The 18,377-nt window shown below is 34.0% G+C and overlaps 1 protein-coding gene across 1 annotated transcript in view; it reads left to right on the top strand.

Moving 5' to 3' along the window:
- The first annotated feature begins 4,064 nt into the window (after positions 1 to 4,064).
- LOC149940928 (glycine receptor subunit alpha-2-like) overlaps positions 4,065 to 18,377 on the top strand; it is a 125,662-nt gene continuing 111,349 nt past the window's right edge. The window contains exon 1 of the mRNA XM_090177179.1: positions 4,065 to 4,178. The gene's annotated coding sequence lies outside the window, so the exon portion shown is untranslated. The remainder of the gene's footprint in view (positions 4,179 to 18,377) is intronic.

Here is an 18,377-nt window from a genome sequence, read left to right as displayed (position 1 = left end):
GCTAGAGATCAGGGTTAAGGCGTCTGAACTGGAGTGACTAGCAATACCAAAATGATACCCAAAAAAATAACGGAAAATCTACAGGATGTTTCAAAAGGTTATGCAAAAATTGTAAGGAGTTGTAGGGGGTGAGTTGAGAAGTATGCCTGTTTTTTTCCCCATTTTCCTACGATGAGTTAAAAGAGCGCCAGAGAGTTTCAATATGTGGCCTACTAGCCTATGGAAGTAGGCTGCATCAACAAACAAAACCAAGGTTTGGTAAGACGATTTGAATTAAAACGATATTAATTTATTTATGTTACAAATAAACAGGATGTTTCAAAAGGTTATGCAAACATTTTGAGGAATTGTAGGGGGTGCAGTTTCAAAGTGATGAGAAATCCGGGTTCATCACGACTTTAAATACTGTTTAAGTTTAATTTTTACGCTGGTTACGTCGATTTGTTTACAAACCCCTTTTTTACCTATCACACGAACTCAAACATTAATGTTCGCATTTCCCCGCTGCTTGGTTTTTCGCTTGTTGCAGCCTACTTCCAGGGGCTAGTAGGCCACACTTTGAAGCTCTCTGGCGCTCTTTTAACTCATCGTAGGAAAGTGGGGAAAAAACAGGCATACTTCTCAACTCACCCCCTACAACTCCTTAAAATTTTTGCATAAACTTTTAAAACACCCTGTATAAAACAAATTAATCCAAATAATGTTTATCAATATTTGCCCAACTTATTAAAATGTTTCTCTTACGTCACAAGTCCCAGCTTTATTAGTATATTCTTCGCACGAGCGATTTGCACGCGAGCTAGAAAACCTTTATTCCTCTGGCAACTGTAGCGCGCGCTCGTAGACTTGTAAAAGTAAGAAACTGTGCCGTAAGAGCAACATTTAAACAAGAAGGCCACGTTAGTTTACCAAAATAACTATTAAGTTCTACCTAAAGATTATAATACATCTCATAAGTATCCATCTTGCACATTAAGACGAAACACGCACCTTTGCAAGATCGACGCGGATTCCATTGGACGAGAATTTCCCGTCAAATTTCCTAATCATGAAAAATGTTAAAACAAAGTATCTTGTAAGACCCGAAACGTTGTGTCAAACGCTGATGTTTGAAATCTCATCATCAGGTTTTAAATTTTTGTATTTAAATTTAGTTTTAAAATAAATTTCAATTAAATACAATCGTCTTATGAGATTCCGTAATAATATTAATATAATATTAATATTAATACATCACCATGACAAAAATCAGTGCTTCTATACACTACATAGAGTTATATATTAATTAATAAATCAATTTATCTCTATTATAGTTTTATGATGAATTTCACCCCACATTCTGGAGCCTGCAAAGATACGTGTTTCCAAGAGAAGAACATTATCATTATAGTTATATGAACACTTATCTCGTAAGATAAATAATATACACTTATGGTTCCACTGATTAACAATCGTACCACATTTCCCGATTAATACGCCCCTAATTTAAGAAATTCCTTCGGCAATACCAGCTGAAAACTCGCAATTCCAATCATACGCATTAGAGTCAGTGAAGAATAAAAATCAATATGACCCTCTTTAAATGCAAATTTTTAATTAAAAACTGTCTGGGATTAATTGAAAGAAAATGAAGAAAAAGCATTATACGGCGTATCATACCTCCTAAATATACAGTGACCTACAAGTTATTTATTTTAAAAAGAGTATTACTTAATAGCATTAGGTGGCGCTGCTAAGCAACCGAATATTCTTTCACGCTTAATTAGTTGAAGGCTGGTCGGTTCGAAGTGGCAGCCAAAGAAAAAATATATTTTTTCGCTCCGCTACTAATTTCATTAGCTCCGACACATGAAGCGAGAAGAAAGAAATTATTTAAGATCTTAGTCGGGTTTTTTAGCCATTCTTGGAGATAAAACAATGGAGTCTCGAACCCTGGGTTAATTTAAATCAACTAAGCGGAAGAAATACATTCATTTAGTTCTATTTAGAGAATTTTTTTAGATCGTTAATGTAATTAATTATCTCTATTAACAACAGTTTTGGGTGTAATGTGAGAAAAAATATTTCCAATCCATTCTTGCTAAAAACAATATACTACGTACGAAAATGAAGTGTATTATCAAAACAAACTGTAATTTAAAAGACCCGATTTTCATTTTAAACACTAACAAAATATAAGAATTACGAATAATTGAAAATATACTTCAACGCAGTTGTATTTTAAGATAAAATTTCATCTTACATTTAAAGAAGTATCTTCTCAAGATTGAATGACCGATAATTTTGAAAATTTATATTTCTCTTTGAGATACACTTCAGATAGAAAATTATGTAGTGAATATCCAAAAATAGAAAATTATGTAGTGAATTTCCAAAAATAGAAAATTGTGTAGTGAATTTCCAAAAATAGAATATTCTGTAGTGAATTTCCAAAAATAGAATATTGTGTAGTGAATTTCCAAAAATAGAAAATTCCGTAGTGAATTTCCAAAAATAGAATATTGTGTAGTGAATTTCCAAAAATAGAAAATTCTGTAGTGAATTTCCAAAAATAGAATATTGTGTAGTGAATTTCCAAAAATAGAATATTGTGTAGTGAATTTACAAAAATAGAATATTGTGTAGTGAATTTCCAAAAATAGAAAATTGTGTAGTTAATTTCCAAAAATAGAATATTGTGTAGTTAATTTCCAAAAATAGAATATTGTGTAGTGAATTTCCAAAAATAGAAAATTGTGTAGTGAATTTCCAAAAATAGAATATTGTGTAGTTAATTTCCAAAAATAGAATATTGTGTAGTGAATTTCCAAAAATAGAATTTTGTGTAGTGAATTTCCAAAAATAAAAAATTATGTAGTAAATTTACAAAAGTTGAAAAATATGTAGTGAATTTCCAAAAATAGAAAATTATGTAGTAAATTTACAAAAGTGGAAAAATATGTAGTGAATTTCCAATAATTGTAAATTATGGAGTAAATTTCAAAAAAATTTAAATTAAGTAGTGGATTTCCAAAAGTTGAAAATTATTTAGTCACCTTACAAAAATTGAAAATTATGTAGTGAATTTCCAAAAGTTGAAAATTATGTAGTGAATTTTCAATAATTGAAAATTATGTAGTGAATTTTCAATAATTGAAAATTATTTAGTGAATTTCCAAAAAAAAATTAAATTCTGCAGTGAATTTCCAAATATTGAAATTATGTAATATGCATTCCATTACGCGAAAATGTAGTGTAGAATTTAAAAATTACACTGTACTTATTTATGACCCATATTTCAACAGTGTATTAGTATTATAAAATCCCTAAAAAGTATACCCCACAATATATTATACACTTCTGATAATATTTTAACACATTATATTATAGTAATTATATAAAATAATTTTGGTATACGGATAAAATATTTCTGAACCTCCGATAAACCTAATTGCTTAAAAGTTATCTAGTTAAAATAACTTTACTTTCCAAAAAAATAAAACATTTAAAAAAAAATATTATTTTATGGAATAGAGTAAAAACTGGCTCGCCTTTCACGTTGAGCAGCCTATTAAAATATTCAAAGCAAAACTTCTATACGTCTTTATAAGATCCTTAATTTTTTTGCTCTATTTTTTGGTCGTAATCCAGCGCACTTTTAATTAGAAACCGCAACTTTTATACAAAAAATAAAGATATTCTCCCGTAGATGGCGCCTGCGTCAGCGCCGAGAGTTAATCCACTCGGGCCTCTTTTATAAGAAGCTCTTCGAAAGCCTCTCTATCGGCCAGTCCAAAAAGACGAGCCAGCCGCGGTTGCCGGGACTAGCGCCGTTATTCAGCCGTTGAGTATTTGGAACGAGGCAAAGCGAGTCGCACGCGCCTAAAAAGGCCGGCGGAAAAAGCAAAAATAACAGGGGGGCCAACGCGTTGTTCACGTCCAACAGTGCCTGTCGTATAATTAAGTGAATAAAATAAAAATGTAGAAGAAATATATTTTCTCATTAGAAAAGGGTCGGAAAAATAGCAGAAACTTTTCCGCGTCGAGGTGCAGCTGCTCGTTGTAATACTTCTAAATACATTATTTCAATTTCCGCGGGACATTTTAATGATTCCCAGGGATGAATTATGGGAACTTTAATCTTTCCGTTCCACCGATGACGCGATGACCTAAGGCTTAACAAATAGAAGATAAAGTAGGTAAGTTTCCGAAAGTTTTCAACTTTTATATCATCGTGTTTGGCACTGTCGGCTATTTTTCGATGTTGGCTTACGAGTATAGCGTTAGTGCGCGACGGTTGGAACACTTCTACAGGCGCTGGTAGGTGAAAAATAGACATTTATATAAATTACATTAACGACGTATTTTTCGTACTTCAAAATATTTATCAAATTAGGTTTCGGGGTTACGAACTTTTTAGGTATTAGTTTTGATAATATACTCGACCTACTCTAGATGCAGGATTCAGATGACCCAAAATTTTAAATGTTTTCTAAATTTTTATTACCTTATATTAAGTTGGGGGAATAATTTACTAATAATAAGTACGTTATAATATCTAAGAATGCGAGAAACAAAGTAAAAGCCTTGGAGGGCAAAATAATACGGGCCTTCTCCGAAAAGCCATTAGTTGGTCAAACGTCTATTTCTTCTCCTTCGCTACGCGTCCACTCATCAGTTTCACTTAACACGGTAAATAAGAAAAGTTGATGGCATCAGCTTAACACTTATAACTAGCTCATATGGGCTTTTATTGGATGGAAAATTGATTGTTTCACTGTGGTCAGACCAACCCGAGGTACAGATTGGAGGGAAAAAGTAAACAAAGAGAGTAACGACGATGTTAACGTTTGCGTTCTAGCATCGTCGAGTCTAATTGAACGAATAACGAGAGGTCGTTTATACGTAAGCTCCCATAAAACTAATCATTTCGTAGATTTTGCGCCATATGGGACCTACAGTCTCGTAAATTCGATGGAGCTAAGAAGAGAGGGTCGTTTCCGGTTGTAATGGATTATGTTTCATCGAGCGAGTTGTTACAAGGGTCACAAAAACAACTCGATATCAGAGGACCTTATATATGTTATGAATATTTTATTTCGGTTCAATTTATTATCTAGATTATTTATTAATTCTCGAATTTCCTAGACAGTGAAACTAATTAATTAATTACTTAATTAATTCTTCATTTACGATAGTTCGAGTACAATATTTTTTTAAGGTTTGTAAGTATATTTTGAATCTGATGAAATAATTGTATTCAGAATGGGGGCCCTATATACCGGCCTAGTCACAGGTTCAATTCCGAATAAATGAGCTCAAAATTATTTTGATAAATTTGTAAAATTAATCGGAAAAACGACGTTTTTTCGATAAAAAAACTCAAATTTTACGAATAATACATGTTTTTAATCATTTTCCGAAATATTAACCGGTAAATTTCTTTGTTTACATTTGTTTCCCGAAAAAAAATCAATTTAAACATGGATAATGATTAACCGTTCCCGACCTCTAACAGGCTCAATTCCGAATAAATGAGCCCAAATTCGGTCACGGAGTGTTTAATTCCTGATACGAACGCCATGGGACTAATTACTGACATTGGATTATTATTCCGGACATACAAATGATGGATTGTTATTGGAAGATTTATAAGTCAGTTGTTGTTGACATTAAAGTGACATTAGGCGTATTTACGTAAAATATATTATACCTTTTAAAAGAATTTTAATTAAAATAATAAAATGAAATAAATATTTGAATTTATCCACAAAACTTATTTTGGTACAAGTCTGTATTTGAACAATAATACACGAATAATTGTGACATTTTAACCTAACCAAACGTATTCTAACCTAACCTACCCTAACCTAATCCAACGACAATTAAAATTGTCTAAAAAAATGCACGCTTATCCGAAGTATTGTTTAAACATGGACCAATAATCTAAGGAGACTCACTGTTCCTGATATTTTGACACGGTAGGCGTGGCCTAAACCGGAAAGCTTACTGAGGTACGCCAGCCGCTTTGAAGCGTCTCAAGAATTTTGTTCAACTATCACTACGAGAATCTTAGTGGGGGCTTAGGCGACAGTACGTGCGATAAAGTTAGGTTAGGCTTAGTTCATCAAGTTCATAAATGAAATGGATTTCAGTTAATTTGTTTAAAAAACCTCAGCCATTCGTGGCTTACTGGTTATTTTTACTTAACACAATGGTTAATTACCATTACTTAAACTTTTAAAGAACCAATTTCAAAAATAAAAGGTCTGAAACTTAGTAAGCCTAATCATTTAACCGACAACAACGGTGCCATTTTGTCAAAATTGAACGTGACTGCTACAGCTTCTCTACGAAACTACGCCAGAAATCGACTTCAGCGATGCCAAGTTTGTCCACATGGAACTAAAATTACCGGTGATTTTCCTATTTTCCTACACACTTTTTTACTTTCCGCGTCGATCTGTTTCAAACAGATATTTTAGGTTTCTTTTCATGCTTGCGAATGGCGGAAGCGAATTTTGACGATTTTTACCCGCTACCAGCGAGCATGTAGCATAAACCCTTTATTGGACTTTGATGGGGATTTTATGGAAGCACCTATAGTCATTCGATTACGTGTAGAATTATAAATGCCGCTTTTAACATCATGACACAGGGCTTTATTATACTGGTTACTGAAGTGTTGAGATCATTAAGAAAATATTACCGATTATTTTTTACATTTTCAATTTAATTTAAAACGAATGAAGTTAGGTTTGTCTCGTTTATGGCGAACTTGTACTTTTCCTAAAGTGTGCGTTAGCGAGATGAGTACTGCCGTGCAAAGCACAAAAGCATTAATGACCAAAGCCAAAATATGGAGAAAACCCGCGAAATTCAAACTTTCTTTGCCTTCAGATACCCCAACTTACTTCTTTCAAGTTTATATAGTAGACTTGGATATTTCAACTCAAATTATATTCTGGTACTAAACAAATTACAGTCCAAAAGATATTTCAGAAATATCATTAAAAAAATGCTTTTTACCACGTATATTTTGGACTATTTATGTCTTAAAACCCGAAAAAAAGCGTCTTGATTTGACTTTTAAAGAAAATAAACACATGAATGCGTTTTTGGTTGGAAAATAATGCAAAAACCTAAAATAATGCGTTTCGCAACAAGTCATTTCTCTAAAAACAAAAATTTTAAATTCGAAAATTAGTTCAAAATTGAATTTAACGTATAAAATAAGGTGAAATAAAACCAAAATCTGTAAATCGAAAATTTGGTCGTTAATGCTTTTGTGCTTTGCCCGGCAGAACTGTAGTTTATACTACACACCAAAACCCTTTTAAGATCCCATGAATTTTCAACGTGGAAACCGTATTTAATAAACCCCATACTTAATAAAATTGTTTATTTTACGTTTGAAAACGAACGTCGGTTAAGTAAACACGGTTCTGTAGATAAAACTAAAAGATTAAAAATTATTAACTCCCTTGATTGGTCATCTTCTACGTGACGCGTAAGCAGGGGCGGGGCTTACAGTACAACATCTTAGTACCTGAAATAGAGCTAAATTAATAAGTAGGATGAATAAATTCATGGTAATACTCATCTTCAATAATCAATAAATAAATTCGTACAAGTGGTCTAAAAAATTGATCCTAGTTAAGGTTTCGCATATGCGTAAAACAAGCCAAAACATAAAACTTGTCCATTGAGCGGCTAACGAACGGCCAAAAAAAGGGAGAATTTCGTTGACACGCCAGTCAGTATAATCCGCTTAACGAAGCGCCGAAATCCGAAGACGAATAAGAAAAATTCTGCGCGAAAAAAGCTAAGTACAAAAGCGCAAACAACATCCAGGGATCCATTTCTATGGGAAAAACAAGCTCAAACACTAACAAAAGCTTCCCACCCAAAGCTGCCAAAAAGGGCTAAAGAGAATGGGACATCCTAACGAAGGACGCGTACGGAGGAAAAGCAAGTTCAAGGGGGTACGCCGCCCTGAAGGCCCTGATTTATTCCGCAACATTTAAATAAAAACAACACGCAACGAGTCTCCATCTAGGGAAGAACCTAAAACAAATACCAAAAACAAACTCTAGCCCAGGGATCTCAACGACCAAATTTGCAGAACTATAGTTTTATTTTCAAAAGAGCCGAGTTAGGAGCTTTTTATTTGTTTAACTTAAGCTACTTAATCTACGGTGAAATATAAAGTACACTGCATTCAGAGGCGCATTAACGAATAGGCATAAGCGTCGAGGGTCCCTAGGGCTTAGGGGGTCAAGTAAAGTGAAAAAAATTAAGGGTCGTAAGCGAGAGCAGACTAGTGGCTCGGATGGTAGCTAATCCGCAATTGAGTGGATGTTGAAAACGTTAATATTTCAACGGCGTCAGAAGCTCAAAGATTCCGTATGGATTCATACATTTTTTATTTCTTTCAGCATATCCGGATTTTACCAAATTTTTATTGAAATTTCGAGACCAAGTATTTCGCAGGATTTTTGAGTTTTGTCTTATCAAGAATGTATATATTTGTACTTTTGGGCCTGGCTTGAATGAGATGCCGGGCTGATTTGATGATTTTTTTGGAGGAAGGAACTTACATGTTAGTGTTCGAGCGTGAGAGGTATTGAGAGCAAAGCTATAAATCATCTCTACATTGTCATTCTCCCGCCAGTATAAATAAATTCTTGGTATAACTGAAAAAAGCTAAAAATTCCAGTTTCATTTGGAAAGTTAATTATTTCTAACATTTATACCAAAAAAAAATAAAGTTAAATAAGATTAAAAAATAAAGTTAACTAAGATTAAAAAATAAAGTTAACTAAGATTAAAAAAATAAAGTTAACTAACATTAAAAAATAAAGTTAACTAAGATTAAAAATAAAGTTAACTAAGATTAAAAAATAAAGTTAACAAAGATTAAAAAATAAAGTTAACTAAGATTAAAAAATAAAGTTAACTAAGATTAAAAAAATAAAGTTAACTAAGATTAAAAAATAAAGTTAACTAAGATTAAAAAAATAAAGTTAACTAAGATTAAAAAATAAAGTTAACTAAGATTAAAAAATAAAGTTAACTAAGATTAAAAAAATAAAGTTAACTAAGATTAAAAAATAAAGTTAACTAAGATTAAAAAATAAAGTTAACTAAGATTAAAAAATAAAGTTAACTAAGATTAAAAAATAAAGTTAACTAAGATTAAAAAATAAAGTTAACTAAGATTAAAAATAAAGTTAACTAAGATTAAAAATAAAGTTAACTAAGATTAAAAAATAAAGTTACCTAAGATTAAAAAATAAAGTTAACTAAGATTAAAAATAAAGTTAACTAAGATTAAAAAATTAAGTTAACTAAGATTAAAAAAATAAAGTTAACTAAGATTAAAAAATAAAGTTACCTATGATTAAAAAAATAAAGTTAACTAAGATTAAAAATAAAGTTAACTAAGATTAAAAAATTACGTTAACTAAGATTAAAAAATAAAGTTAACTAAGATTAAAAAAATAAAGTTAACTAAGATTAAAAAATAAAGTTAACTAAGATTAAAAAAATAAATAACTAAGATTAAAAAAAGAAAAGTACGAAACCTTTCCATTATAATCGATAATTCCACTTTAGATCTAATAGTTGTTTCTATAAAATACAAATAAAACTTTCACCCGGCGAGTTGGAATTTTGGTCGGATTTACCATTAGGCATAGTGTCTAGGACCTACGAATTAACTTTTAGGGCCTTTAGACTACGACCGCGTTTATTTATGGGAAAATCGACACTTTTATTTATTAAATATGGGATAATAAATCTGAGACAGCTAAGATATAATATTAATACAATTAAGTTTTGTTTGGCTCCACTAAAACTAAATATCATATATTGTAAGTGGGTGAATTACAACACATTTTGTTTTCCAATTTCAAACAACTATAACTTTGATAAAAACACATAATTTGATCCAAATCAATTTGGTTCCAAATTTATTTTGAGTGATTTTATCTAACTGAATTTGGTTCTAGCCTGGTAATGATCAACTAATAGCAGCCGTTAAGAAACTTCATTATAATAATTTTTTATGTAATATTTAATAAATTATCGTAATGATGTTAGCTAGCAAATATATTTTATTAAAAACATTATATATAAAGTTTTCAGTTATGTCTGTACTTTAAGAAACTAACTTTGATATGAACGTTTGTTTGGGATATTTATTTTTAGTTCGTTTATTTTTCTTAAATAATTTGCACAAATTATCGTTCATATTAAAATAATATTACCAGGCTTGAATCAAATTAAGTTCAATAAAATATTTTTTTACAAAATTATATTCAAATTGACTTGGATCAAATTGTGATCTATGGAACTAGAATCGGCCGTACCAGGACCAATCCAAAACAGCACACATCTTAACAGATGTTGCGCAAAATATTATCATAAGCCTATCAAAGGTCCCCATAAGCAAAGTCTAGCATAGGGGCCCGTGGTAACGGCGTTGTCATGGAGATAAGAAAACTAACGTACGACGATAGGGCAGTAGCGACATCTTCGTTTTCAAAATTTCTACATCTAAAATATTATCTTACTTGGTAGAGCAGCCACGCTCGGGTTGATAAATGCCACACAAAACGTGTCTAAATCTCACATTTAAAAAATAAATACCTTCTAATAGCCAGTTTTAGGTTCTGATGAATCCTTTTGCAAAGTGTTAATTTTGTTTTAAAGTGATAAAATTGTAAATAAGTCTAATAATAAAAATAATAATCAGCTAGGCTAATACCCAAGGCACAACCTTAGGCCTAAGTCATCAAGCGACTTTTGAAGCCATTAATTCAGGTGGCCGGGTTACAATGCGTAGGAGGGTGGTGGCAAGCTTTGCATGCCACGAGAATGAGCCTTGGCTACGGTGCTAAGTGCACGCGGCGGAGATTCCCGCGTGGTTCTAAGTTTCAAAACGTTCGCGCACGGCTTGTGCGCATTCATAATGCATTTTGCGAAATTTGTTTCAGAAATGCGTAGTTGAGGACGTAGCCACTAGAGGAGGTGCCGATTTTAAATACCTACCTCTTAATAAAATTTGGCCTAGACCTTTGCTTATGATAGGCTTATGATAGGCTTATAATGTTATCCGCAACGTTGGATATCTTTCTCCTCCAAAGTTGGATGACTTTTTGTGTAGTAATAAAAGGGCTTTTATCATTTCATCAGAAAAATGCTTTTGGCTGCCCCTGGGTCACGAGTAAAGGTAGCGAATAAAAATAGAGAGCTTGCGCTCGACTCGATAAAGATTTTGGAATTTGAAGTCCACGTGCGAAACGCGCGTGCCAATAAAGTACTGAAAAGCAGCTTAATAAAATAAAGTTTTATCTTCTAATACCATGCCGTTTTCTCTGAATTAAACATAATTTCTACTAATATTCACCATGGTAAATAATAAGTTTAATATATTGAAAAGCTTAAGTTCGTGAGAAAAACATTTTATACATTGTTTAAATGTAATTCTAGAATCACCAGAAAAGTCTAATTCCGAATCTTTGGTTGGGAAATAGCGTGATTTAGCTTTTAAGGAAAATCCCATAAGCAGTAAGTGGTGGCCGTTTCGGTGTATATCGTATCCAGACGATCACTAAACTTTCATTTCGCCTTAAGCGAATGAGCTTAGCGGCATAAAGAAAAGTGGAGGCCACGATAAAATGAAGTTAACGCATTCTCCGAGTCGTTATCGGAAAGTAAGTTCCTCCGAAAAGTAGGAAATAAGTTTACTTTCTGCCTCCTAACATTCATGCCCTTAATTCAATTTGTTCACCTACTTAAGTACCACGGTAACGGGGCTCAAAAATATTTCGGCTGTCTCGTGACAAAACATAGTAAGCGCCATTTTTTAATTTGAGATATTGTAGTTTCATCATTTTGATTAAAATTATTTGTTACGTGATATTTACTTGTATTTATCCAATATTTAAACTTTTTGAATATGCTATCTCTTCAAATTATAAAATCAGGAGGCCAAAACTCCTTATCAATACAGAAATTAAACTAAAATCTATTTTCTATTAAAGTGTTAATATATATAATTACCTTAATATAACAGAACTACCGAATATAACACTACTGTAATATTAATATTATTGTATAAATTGTTTAGTAAGGACCTATTATTACGTATGTATCTTTTTTTAAATTGTGAAAATGTGGACGTAAAGTAGATATTTGTACGAACAAGATTAGGTTTAATCAAATCAAATTATTATTGTTATTAAATATCTCATCCAGTATTTTTTTGGCAGGCTGAAATTTTTCCCGCATGTATCAGGAGGTAAGATACGTTATGGTCTACCTTAAAAGATACCCCAAATCCTGCCAATGGGGCCCAAAACATTTAAAATAAGCGAACATGTTGAGGGGAAACTTTTAAATTACTTAAAATTCTTCTGAAAATAAATTACAGGGATAATTGAAAATTTAAATATTGAGTATGAATTACCTCAATTTAGTTATTAAAAAGATGCGCCAAAATCCTTTTAAAGATTTATAAAATAGAAATGTACATGGCCTAGCTAACACCAAAATCCTGAAACTACATACGTACTTAAATTTATTACGCACTCGAAATTTTCTAAATTGTCGTTTACGAGACAGTCGAATTGACGAATAACAGAAACAAATCTAAAAGCATGAAATATCTCGTCTACAAACGGATACACACGAACGAATCAAAACGGAATTTATTTCGAAACGAAAATTATCCAAACTTTAGTTTCAATTTTGTACGGTAGATAGCGCTAGCGCCTCCGTTCTTAGTGGCGTCACGCGGATATTCTTTCTGTCGGCTCTATCATTTCCACCTGCATTATGATACGGCCTTGTTATTAGAGATGGCAATGTATCTATCCGATACTTCGAAAAAAACGACTTTACTGGAGAGCGTGGTACCATCTATTAATGGCAAAGGAAGCGAAACAATAACGTCGTCAGAGAACCATTAATAAATATTATAACTAGACAAATTATACTCTACTTAGTGGACTTAAACCTAAATTATATATACCATATAAAATATATTGTAAAAAATTACTATAAGTTAAGTTATTGTCAAATTTACAAACGAGCCAATCAACGCGAGGGGTACTTTTATGTATCACCTTTTGCGTCAAAATGTAGCTTAAGTATCTTGTTTTGATTTCGACGCTAGCGACATCTGTTTAAAAAAGAGTTACTTCACGTCGAGCCGACATTCGCTTTAAGAGTCCCGAAAGTTAAACGCAATTGTAAAATGAATTAATTTCGTTCAATATTAAGTTAATACGCTATAAATGCAAAATTCTCCTTATAATGAAAATTTATGAATGAGGAAAATCGTATAAAGATCACAATGAAATTAAGAGAAAGTGCGCCATTAGAATGTGGAAAGCATCGGCATCCTCATTAAAAGGCTAAGAATGAGCTCATTAGATTAAACCTTTCATAACAATAGTATAACGAATCAAAATTGCTGAAATATTCCTCATTAGAGTAGAAATTTCTGAAGACGATGCGTCTCTGGAAAGACCTTTACGTTAATAACTCCATCTAAATCCAAATAGATTAAATGCTACGAATTAATTATCGTGGCGTAAACCGGAGGCTTCTGCGTAATACCACCTCCGGAGATGCACCCTATAAAATTGCTTTGGAAATTCGGAGAGTCTGTAACTAATAGATTCGCAAATTAGACGAAGCTTTGGCCAAAAGAGGCTCTTTTTTTAACGTCGCCCGGGGCTCTTTGTATTATCGGTCGCTCGATTCTGTCTTTTGTAAATCACGCTTACAAAAATGCTCTACGGCTATGCTTTAATTAATTTAGGCTGGAAGAATTAGTTAAAGTCTACCATTAGTTAGTAACGGGTGGTGTTGTAATCAATGGAATTTGAAAACCTTCCATAATATAACTCGTAAACAAACGCTTTTACGTTAAAGAATATTTCCGGTTTTCCATAATTTTAATCTCCATTCTTCACTGTAAAGCGTCACTATGCAAATAAATTTACAGCTTTATTCCTACGCCAATTCTTCGTATTTCCTGAAAGAATCGACCATCCAAAACACATTTAATCCTAGAAAAACAAAATCAACAGCAGCTGGCACGCGTAGTCGGGGTTAGTGGACATCTTGTAAGGGGACGCGATTAGTGGCGCTGCTACCAAAGTAGACCTCTAGCATTAAGCCGCTCTTCGACCCTTGTCAGGTTTTTTTCCTTTTTTCTCTGAAGTATCATTTTCCCTTTAAGCCCGCGGTAACTGGACTATTTTCGGGGTGCTCCTCCATTATCAGGTTTCTTAATTAAGGCCATCCTAATCTTTCGGAGCTGAGAGAGCGTAAACGAAGAAGCTTATTGGACACGACGTATCTGCTTTTTACCTCAGCTTCTCCGTCCTTTTTAATGGGCTGCTCACCGTATAAGAAGTATCCACACCGCGGAGGGATATAATTATGAGAGCGCGAAAACTGTCTCTACCGATGACCGAAGAAATAATCCACGCCACTTTCTCCTTAATGAGAATTCTTTATGGCTTATTTTATAAATTTAAAGGAATTTTGGCCGTACTCCTATAGAAGAGTTCTAAAGTCAACTCAGAATATGCGCCTTTACTGCCACAATGTATTATTTACTACATACGAACACAGGAATCCATACCTCTACTTGGAATGCTTATCCTGCCATATCGCGTATGGTAAGATCACTCTGACGGCTACGAGAGAAAAAATCCCCTCTGCGCGCGCTCCCCTTTCATGTTGTTGTTTGTTAAGTTAACAAAGTGACGTCAAAAAACCGTCAGCCACATCGCGACGAAAATCTACCGCGATAAGCATTCCAAGTAGAAGTATGGATTCCTGACACAGACCACCTACCCTAAGAGGGACATGTTGCGCTAGTAGTAATTTCTTTTGGCTTACGTCGCGAATGTGACCCGCCTTTTTTAGAGCGTGCCATCTGGCGGCAAATAGAGGCAGTTTTAATATTACAAAGACGATCACACGTGACAATAAAAAATTAATTTTTATTTCGTAAAATAAAGGTTTTTCACGCGCTATTTTCTGTTTGCTGTAAAAAAAAAGCCGCATCACTTTTGATATATCTTTTTTCGAGGTTGATGCAACGTCCTTCTTGGGGTAAGTGGTCTGTGATACGAAGAACTTTCTTAAAGCAAAGGATTTATACTTGTCATAGTATAAGAAGTAAATTATTTCTACTTCTGATCAATGACTATTTTGAAACTGTTTTTGAAAGATATTTTTAGAATAACGCTACCGTAAATATTAAAATGTTGTTTATCGTTTTTTAAATATTTAATTTTTCGAAGCTTATCCCCGTAAAAACACTTTCTACCCAATCTCTAAGAAATCGTTTCGAGCTCTTTAGGGGGCCTATCTAGTGTTATATAGAAATTTTCTACTAACAAAGAGACATCCCGAAGTGTAACCCACCGATTTTGTTCAAACTCGGGGGATTGGTAGACCTTCATGTATCATGAAAATTCCTAAAGGGAATTAATTCAATGGGCAACCGTTTTGCCATGGCAACGAAAAATGTTTTTGACAACACAAAATATTAAATTTTCCCATTGAAAATAACATGGGATTTTGACCTCAAATTGATCAACAGTTGATCAATTTTGATGTTTTTTGGTCAATTTTTATTTATTTTTTTCTATTTTTGGCATTTTCAAAATTTTTAAATTTGTTAAATTTTTCCTAAGAATTGGTCAGAATCCCATGTTATTTTCAATGGGAAAATTTCCATTTGTTGTTGTCAAAAACATTTTTCGTTGCCATGGCCAAACGGTTGCCCATTGAATAAATTCCCTTTAGGATTTTTCAAGTTACATGAAGGTCTATCAATCCCCCGAGTTTGAACAAAATCGGTGGGTTACACTTCGGGATGTCTCCTTGTAAGTATTAGCTTCAATTTTAAATAAAATAATGAACAAATTCTGATGAAATTCTATTAAATTCTTAAGAAAATATTACTTTAGAAAATCCCCAAAATGTTTAAAGAAACTGTTCTTTACGACTTAAAGAAAACTTTCCAGGTTTTTATAGAAACTATTATATGGAAGCTATAGTTATATCTTAAATTTTTCTAAAGATTTTCTTAAAATATATTTTAGAAAAATGACCTATTTGCAAAAGAAAATCTAAGAAATCCTTACTAAATATTCTAAAGACCTTTAACACAATAAATCTACTAACATTCTATAAACCCGCTTTGTAGAAATGTCTGTAGTAAGGTTTGTTTGGTTGTACACATCGTAATTTTGTATAGTACATCTACCTATATTCGTTTTCAAATGTTTATATAGCGCACGCGCGCGTGAAAGTGAGTTTTTGGTTGCTGTTAAAAAAGGTGTTATTTTGCGCGTGTAAAAATAAATTAACGGCCAGTTCTGTTTTGAAATAAGAGGAAAAAGGTTTACCGGTTTTTATGTCGGAAAAGTTCGCGTCTTTTATTTCGCTGTTCACGACATTTTTTGGTCCGTCGAGCCGGATACATTCGTCAACTTGATTATGTTCCTCAACTAATCATCGAATCGGCTATCTTTCCGTGAGAGACAGTGAAAATTAGCGTGGATTCTCCGTTGGAAACCGTTTAAACCATCGATCATATCCCGATCGTAAACGAATCAACATAAGTCATCAAGGATGTTCTGGTGAGAAGAAGAGCAGCTATCAAGGGACAGATCACTAGGATTGAAAATGCGGTGGGTCAAACAGCAACGAATCTATCTGACGTCGCCTTGAAGCTGTATGTAGACAAGGTGGAAAAACTATCGAAAGACTTGGATGAGGTTCACGATGCCGTAGTGGCAAATATCGATCCCGACGACGACGACTTCGCGGATCACGAAGATGAATACAACCCTCTAGTCGCTCGACTCGAAGATCTGACAATCCTACTCGTCACTGAATCAAATGAAAGAGCAGCAAACATTCCAGTGAGACAAGTCAGACCAGCTAGTGATGTACGTTTACCGAAGCTGGAACTTCCATCATTCAGCGGTGGTTACGTCGATTGGCTTCCATTTCATGATCTCTTCACGGCCACCGTACACAACAACGAATCGCTCACCGGAGCTCAGAAGTTTCAGTATTTGAAGTCATCGTTACGAAACGAAGCAGCGCTCCTAGTTCAATCTATTCCGGTAACTGACGCTAATTATCTGGAAGCTTGGGATATCTTAAACAATCGGTTCAACAATACCCGGGAAATCATCGATGCACACGTAAAACGTCTCTTCAGTCAAACTAACGTCATCCAAGAATCTTCATCCGCTTTACGAACGCTCATCGATACCACCGCCGAATGCATAAGGGCGCTCAAGGTTCTCAAAGAACCAGTACAACATTGGGACTCCATACTACTTCATCTTGTAAAGGAATAACTGGATTCAGAATCTCGCCGACAATGGGAACTTTCCCTGAGGGGGACCGAAAGACCAACTTTCGAGGATCTCGTTACATTTCTTGAACAACGGGCCAGAGCCTTAGCAGCAGCTCCGCCTACAACTACTGCAATCAAGTCGAAGCCTCCATTACATCAGAGACCGAGTACAAAGGCTCATCATGGTGCTCTGAGCGAGACGTGTCACTTTTGCAACGAAACACACTCTGTATACAAATGTACCAATTTTCTGAATGCATCTTCGGACGAGCGTTGGAACATGGTCAAGAGGAGTGCCATGTGTTTCAATTGCTTACGAACCGGTCATCAAAGCAATGACTGCAAATCTGGTCATTGTAGGAAATGCAACGCACGACATAACACACTTCTACATCAAGAGAAGGAATTAACGAAGACGAAGGCAACCTCCGGTGTAGTTTCATGCCCATCTCGTGAAATAATTGGATCAACCCAAGTTATCTTGGCAACCGCAATGGTCCAAGTCAAGGGACTTGACGAGCAACTTTATCCAGCCCGAGCGCTTCTGGACTCGGGTTCTCAAGCCAGTTTCATCACGGAACAATTCACGAGGAAACTAAGATTGAAGCGAACACGTTTCAACGTCTCAGTTGACGGAATTGGAGCAACCGGAATGAACACCTCTCAAGGCAGTGTCATGGTGAATATTCAGTCAAATATCATTAACACGTCGGAGGTCATCGTCGAGGCAATCGTCCTGAAAAAGGTCACGGATTATTTACCTAACAGTCCGTTCGATCCTGGAAATTGTCTACACTTGAAAGGCTTAACACTTGCTGATCCAACTTTTCATAGCCCTGGACAAGTGGATATTTTACTAGGTGCTGACGTGTATCTAGAGCTCTTACAAGATGGCATTTGCAAGGGGAAAGAAGGTCTTCCAGGTGCCTTTAATACTCTTTTCGGATGGGCAGTTTCCGGTCCATTGCTGATGGCCGGAAGAAGTTCG

This window comes from Leiobunum rupestre, chromosome 6, assembly GCF_980474605.1.
Source record: "Leiobunum rupestre chromosome 6, qqLeiRupe1.1.hap1, whole genome shotgun sequence".
Taxonomy (NCBI): Eukaryota; Metazoa; Arthropoda; class Arachnida; order Opiliones; family Sclerosomatidae; genus Leiobunum; species Leiobunum rupestre.
Note: the sequence above shows the minus strand (reverse complement) of the source record. Positions and strands in the feature narration are given on the sequence as shown.